Here is an 8012-nt window from a genome sequence, read left to right as displayed (position 1 = left end):
TAATTTTTTTTACCCAATAGATAAACACGGGGCGGACGGGGGGGATGGGTAAGGGAAGTGTGGGGAGTTTTTTTGACCATTTCGCGACGGGCGCTTGCGGGCACCCACGGGAAAAGTTGGGATATGGGAATGGGACTATTATTGATACAATTAGGACCGCATTTTATGTAAATTTGAATTTCAAAAAATTGTTAACACTCTTTATTTAATTATATAGTAACGTGCGTAAAAAAATATCACTTAATATATTTATCGGTATTCAAATAAATAAAATAAATGTGTATATATATCATGAAATTTGTGCAAAAGAAAAAGAAATGCTATCGTTCAATGAAATAAATGCTATGCGCTTTGCATAAAATGATAAATAGAAAATGTTAAGAGCGACCATCGCGATTATAATATTAAATGCTCGCAGTATGATGAAAAAGTAATAGTAATAACAATAATAATAATAATAATAATAATAATAATAATAATAATAATAATAATAATAATAATAATAATAATAATAATAATAATAATAATAATAATAATAATAATAATAATATTAATGATAATAATGATAATAATAATAATAATAATGATAATAATAATAATAATAATAATAATAATAATAATAATAATAATAAATAATAATAATGATAACAATAATAGGCGATTTATCGTAGTTGGATAGTGGAAAACAACCATATTAATAGAAAACAAATAATCGTGGTAAAGTATACATAACTATTCGCAAATAAATATTTCGGAAAAAGGCGGGACAAAATCGGGTGTCAACAGTATGTTGGGCCGTATCTCTGCCCAGTTAACAAACTTTCACGAAAAGTACTTTCTTCGATTATCTTAGCCTCGGAACCTTTGAGGTACATGCTTAATAATAGTCAAAAGTCTTTCTTTAACCCGATAGGGTATCATAGCCTCTCTGGACTTACATTAATTTGCTTACGACGTAATCGACGCGAAAATTTTCAAGGTGTAACAATTCACACGCATGTCTTCTCGGTCGAGTTCTTTCTTTCCTCACGGGGTAAACTTTGCTCTTTGGTATACTTGTTTAACTGCTTTCTCCTCATTCTTGGTAAAGAACTTTAAACTATTTCTTAGAGTATTGAATTTGAGTTCTTGCCAGCTTTACTTAGAACCGAGGCGTAGTAATTGTTATTGAATTAGATTTTTTTTTACAACCGATGGAAGTAACGGAAAGAGCAAAAACGGATCGTTCGTAAACAAAAACAAACAACATTAAAGAAGGGGAAACGATTTAATTTTGCCTTCTTTTCTTGATCCTCAATTGCCTCAACGTTAATTTTGAGTCCGCCCACTTATCGAATCACAATTGCTTTAACAGTAATTTTCAGGTCAAATGCCCCTAATATATTGGGTTGGGTTATTTATGGATTGAGTCTAATATCCACGTGGACGGATCCCACATTTGTTATCTCATGATTTCATTAAATTAAAGAAGGGGGTTTTTAACCATAAAGAGCAATTTGGATCAAATAGGTGGAACGGTGGAAGGAAATTTTATCCATAAGTTTATTGTTATGGCAATTGGATCTAGTCGAAAGATGGTTGAATTAAGTCATTTTCAATATGTCAGGAGCATTTTTGATCCTTTTCCGCAATGGATTTAGCTGCGAAATCATGACTCTTTCGCTAAATAAGCGAACGAGAAAAAAGGGTCTATGCTAATCACAAATGATATTGTGAAAATAGTTGAATTTTCAACAAATACCAAAGGAAATTAGGGGTGTTCATGGGTCGATTTGGATCAGTTTTGGGTTAAAATTAAAACCAAACCAATCTAGTCGATCGGTTTTTAAAATTATTAAAACCAAACCAAATATAATGCATATCAATCGGTTTGGTTCGGTTTGGGTCGGTTTTTTTAATTTTTAAGAAAATTAACTGTATTTCTCTCTTTCATGTTTTTTTTTCCTACAATTAGGCGAGAATTTTCTATCATTTTCCAACTTATACCGTTATTACCCTTTTATTGTGGTAGCTATAGTTTCTTGCATTATGGAGAAAATGTCTTAAGATTTATTATTTTAATTAAGTGAATAAAGTTTATAAGAAATAGAAAAAATAAATCTAGGCAAATCTCATATATAGTTGTTTCTTTTGAATAAATGAGTTTGATTCATGGATTTCTTTTTTTTTTTAAATGAGCTTAAGGTATAAAGTTCATTAGCTATTGAGATAAATAAAATTTTACTTAAAAAGTATATAAATTATTTAAAAGTATTTATAAAAATTACTATTGCATATATATAATTATAAAAATTATGTATAAAATTGTATTGTTCGGTTCGATTTTTTTCGCTTTTTTTAAACCAAAATCAAACCAAATATTATTTTTTAAAATTCAAAATCAAATAAAAACCTAACCCAAATAAATATTATTTTATTTAATCGGGTTGGTTTTAGTTTTCAGTTTGAATCGGTTTTTTAACAATACGTGAACACCCCCGAAGAAATAAGAGCATCCTTAGGAGGACCATGCATAGTACGCAAATTGCCAATACTCCAAATCTCCAATACACAGCTAGGTGTGTTGGCAGATAGTTCAAAATAAATTTAAAAATTTGACTTTTCTGTTTGAGACTGAAGCATCAACCTGATTACGTACGGACCACGGAGAAATAGATGTGTCATTTTCAAATAAATGGAGGCATGTGTGTAACTCAGACAAGCGTTTATTTTTCCTCCATGCAGTCCATATCCTAGCTTTTTGCTTGCTATGATGCTGATTCTCCAGCGACAAGCTGTGTCACTCATGAACTCAGCATTCAGAGTCCGTATATATATTACACCTATATATGGAAGACAGGAGGGGAAATGGAGAATAAATTACAAGGTGGACATAGAACGCTTACCAAGTAATAAGGTGAAAGTTCAAATAATCAACCAACGATTACTCTAAAATTTCCCTGATAGTGGGTGGTTAGTAGCAAAAGGGAATGATATTATTTTAATGATATTAAGATTAATTTATTATATAACTTGATCATTTAAAGTTATTAAATCCATTAAGTCGTTGTAAAATTAATAAATAAACATACTTAATAATTAAGATTCATAACTTACAAAAAATTATTCTAATGAGTAAAATCTGAGTTATATCTTTCCTAAGTGCAAATAAAATAATGTCTCATCGGTTAACTAGGCTTTTTGTCACCACAAAAGGATGTAGTACAGTGAATGGGGTTATCTCTCTTAATCGATATGTTTCGGGTTTGAGACCGAAGTATGAAAAATCCTTGGTATGGAGTGCTTTCCCCAAATGAGTCTTACGGCGAGAATCCCAATATAGTCGGACTTTAATACGGATACCAGATACCTGTAAAAAAAACAAAACAAAAATCTTTGCTTTTTGTCTCATTTCTCCATTTTTGATAGCTCACTAACCTCATCATCTGACCTTTTGGTTTTACTCATCAAGCTATCCTTTTCTACCTTCTTTAACAAATTACTCCCTCCAGTTCAAAAGGAGTGTTCACTTACCTTCTTTTTTTTTGGGTAAAAAAAAACTGTTCACTTATCAAATCGAGAAAGAATTAAATTAATATTTTCAGATTTGTCCCTATATATTAGTAAGTGTTATGTGATCAAATCTCAATACCTCCTTAATTAAGAGTAATTTTGTCAAATTATCTATTTTTATCTGGAAATTAATATTTTCTTAAAGGATGTGTAAATCTTAAGTGGACACTCTTTTTAATCTGGAGGGAGTATGAGTTAGCTAATGTTTCTTCTTCTGCTTCTTCTTCTTCTTTCTTTTTCTGCGGGGGGTAAAGAAATCCTAGTTGAAAATTATTTTAGAGATTGTTGTTTGGTCAAACAAAAAAAAAAAAACAAGAGTAGGAGATCTTATATGAAACACACGATCTAGAAGTTGACTGTTGGGTCGTTTGACCTTTACTGTCATTGGGCTTTCTCCCGGTCCCAGCCTTCCCATTCCTTCATATTTCTCCGTCTCAAGCTACGTAATACTCTTGTTTTTTAATCTATTTCCCAAAAAATTATATCTATAAATATAATTTAATCATGAACTCTTTGTTTTGTCCTTAGTGAGATAATTTATAACCACATAAAATATGTATGACTTGTTGTATATTATAAGTTTCAATATACATTTTTTTTTAAACTCTGTACCAAATCAAAGTGCATCACATAAATTGGAACAAAAAATTAGTTTTTTTCTGGTTTTCCATCTAGTATTCGTTTCGGGTCCGATTAATACAAATTCCCGTTTGGAAGTTCCACTTTAGGGATAAAACTCTTCACATCAGTTGGTGATTGAATTCTCATGGCTTGAACGTAAAAACTCTTATTAAGAATAGAGAGCTACTTATCAACCACAACAGTTTCCTTGATTAGTTATTGTATATACGTGTCTATAGAGACAGAAGTTAGGATTTTAATAATTACTAATTCTTTATAAAAATAAATGTAAATCATATAGAAGTGAGGGCAATGATTTAGGATTTGATGGTTCATAAGTCTTTTCTAGCAGTCTTAAGTGATATAGCTGTACAAATGAGAATCAGTGTTTGATAGATACAGGAGGGATCAATAGAATGTAGAGGTCAAGCAGATTGTGATAACCTGCTGTACTTTGTAAATATTAACTTTTGGTGTTAATAATATACTGTTAATTACCGAGAAAAAAAAAAAACGGCAATGATTGTGTTGGCATCCAATATCTATACACTGCACCTCCACTGCTTATTTGTTCAACGTCGTACTCTTAGATTTATTCCTTCTTTTCTCTTTCCCTGTACTAACTCCTATTATGTTATGTGTGTTATTCTTTGTGGATATAAATTGTTGGGACTGGACGGCATTACTAAAGAATGTTATGAGCATGTCTATAGTTCCTCATTACGCGAGGTATATGTGTGGCGTGCCTAGAGATTGTATAGCCAGGTACGATTGTTATATCGGATAAGCATTCACCTCAGTGTGACTCCTATTCCAGTAAAGGAGAAACGTTGACCAGCCAAAGGAATAAGCTCGGTTGAGGAGAGAAGAACCTAGAAGCGAAAGAACGTCTTGCTGGAGTTCTCCAAAATGAGGTAAGATGGTGAAAACCCCTTACTACCGGATAATGGTTAAATACTCTCTATGTTTTAATCTCAAATTATATCATACTTTTATTTCCATAGCCGAATGAGGGAAAAATTTAGACGTTAGGGATCACCTTAGATAATAAAGCAAATGTCGCTTATTTGAATAACTGGGTATTGAGTTCCATCACAGAATTCACCTTTAAATTGACGTATAATGAGAAGCAACATTAAAAGTCTAGTTTAATTTGTACCTACACTTTTAGCTGATCTTAGCCAAGGAAATTTCCATTTTCTTGTCCAGCAAAATGTCAAAAGAAAAAAGAATGTACCAAGATGATGAACTATATAAGTTAGTATACTGATTGAGCCCTTATTATGATACACATAAAGATGGTTCTTGCACCACTAGGTTGTGTGGTACTCGTTTATTTTTCTTCTATATTTTTTTGAGAAAATTCTGCGAAAGCCAAACTCTTCTACAAAGATTACCCCAAGAGTAATCTCTAATCATATTACTATTATAGTATTGTGAGTGGGATAATAAGAAATCTTACTTCAAATTTGAAAATTTATGGTCAGAAGTAGGAGGGTTTACAAATGAAGTAAAGGATTGGTGGAATTCTCTAATGGTAAGTGGTAGGCCTGTTAGAGTACATTTAACAGTCAAATTAAAGATGCTGAAGTCCAAATTGAAAGAATGGAACTTGAGAAGCTATGGTAACCTGACAAGGAAGAAGATTGAACTGCTAGATCAAATACTTCAATCTGACAAGATTTGCGAGCAAAGAAACCTCACTGAGTGATTTTATAAGAGAAAAGCTCTAAGTTGGAGTGATTTTATTAATACAAAATAAAGTTGAATGACTAGACACACCCTAGGACGGAACTGCTCTGATACCACTTTTGTCACGACCCAACCAGAGGGTCATGACGGGTACTCGGAGCTGACCTACCGAGCACCACTTAACCTGCTTCACATAACCATATCTCGGTGGACCACTTGGCTAACTCCTCATTATCATCATCTGAACGGACATAAATCCTCAAATAAAACTCTTCTATACAATTATCAACAACTCTGCCTCATAATTATATACAGGCCAATACGGCTACAAAGATAATATACAAGTTATGAACCGATGCGGTTAGGAGGCTTCTAACTATACACACATGTCTACGAGCCTCTGGCGAGCGCGTAAACCATAAAGACGGGACAGGACCCCGTCATTCCCAAACAAATACGTACAAAGGAGAATACCAAAAGACTGCAGCCCCAAAATAAGTGGAGCCCTCCTGAGACCCTGCTGCTGAAGCTCTTAAGGATCAGATCCGTCTCCCTGACTACTTGCGGGCACGAACGCAGCGTCCACAAGAAGGAACATCAGTACGAACAATGTACCGAGTATATAGGGCATGAATAACAACATAGTCAAGAAATAAAGAAGTATGAGATAAAGAGATAACCTGTATGTCTGATTGCCTCTTAAGGCATATACCATGCATGCTTAACTTTTATTTTCAATTAACATCAATATATATATAGTAAGCTACCCGCCTATATAGGTGCGGTGTTATGCTGCCCGTCCATATAGGTACGGTGTTTATACTGCCCGTCCATACAGGTACGATGTTATCCTGCGTCCAAGATGATATTATAAGCTGCCCACTGCAATGGTGTATCTGCCCGGCCATATAGGCACGGTGTTATGCTGCCCGGCCATGTAGGCGCGGTGTTATACTGCCCTGCCATGTAGGCGCGGTGTGAAAGAAATACATATATAAATACATTTAGCATGCATGAGAGCCCAATAAAACATTTCTACTCTACCGGAGTGATGTGAGGTTAGTAACCTCCAATTATATTATGTAACAATAATCGTCGCTACATCTCACCTCGAAGGAAACAATGATCATAAGGCGAGACCATCAATAATGAATAGAATCAATAAATATGTGACAAACTCAATAGTATCATGAAAACATTGAGAACTTTAGGCTTTAGCTCCTAGAATGAAGATCATCATCTTAAACATCATCGCTATCTTGTCTTGCCTCGAGGGAATAACAACACAAGGTGAGATTAACTATCATGAATGTAGTCAAGAATTTCATGGTAAGCTCAATCATATCACAAGACTCTTGAGAGTTAAGATTCTCTAGAGCTTCTAGGAATAAGGGAACATGGATGGCATATATGGGGTCATAACGTATGATTCATGCCTTTTGAAAGAAAGGAGTAGCCTTACATACCTTTACGTCTCTTTAACTCTATCGACTAAGCTCTCTCCTTCTGAGCTCACAATTCTACATATAAAAGGATTCATACTAAAATTAGATAACCGGAAGTATACTTAAGCTTAAGCTAAAGCGACTAAGCGCTAATGAAAATTAGGCAACATTTCCTTTGTTTCTAAAACTTCCTCCATCTAATCAACAACTCCCAAATACCATTATCAACACCATGACATCATAATCAATAACTTTTTCAAATTAAACATTATTCAATTCTCAAAATCCCCTTCTAAAGTCATCCATAACCATAATTATGACACAACATCATACTCATTCACATATAATGCTTTTACAATATCTCTAATACCATTCTTAGCAAGATTATATTCATAGCATCTCAAGAATCATGATTCAAGTCAAGTTACTCTTCAAGAATTTCACTAGTTCTATATTTGCACTTCCTAATCTACTTTCTTCCATAATCCAAGTCTTTCAATCATTCAATACTCTTAATAACATGAAATGAACATAAAACTCACCTTTGTTTGTGTAGGAACAATCTTTGGATGCAGATACTTCACTTGGAGAAAACCCAACTTCAATTCCAAAGAGATTCTTGGCTTCTAGCAACCCTAATGGGCACCCATATACTTGATTTCCTTTAGTTATTGGTGTTTGATCTTTGATATACCTTGGATT

This window comes from Lycium ferocissimum, chromosome 1, assembly GCF_029784015.1.
Source record: "Lycium ferocissimum isolate CSIRO_LF1 chromosome 1, AGI_CSIRO_Lferr_CH_V1, whole genome shotgun sequence".
Taxonomy (NCBI): Eukaryota; Viridiplantae; Streptophyta; class Magnoliopsida; order Solanales; family Solanaceae; genus Lycium; species Lycium ferocissimum.
Note: the sequence above shows the minus strand (reverse complement) of the source record.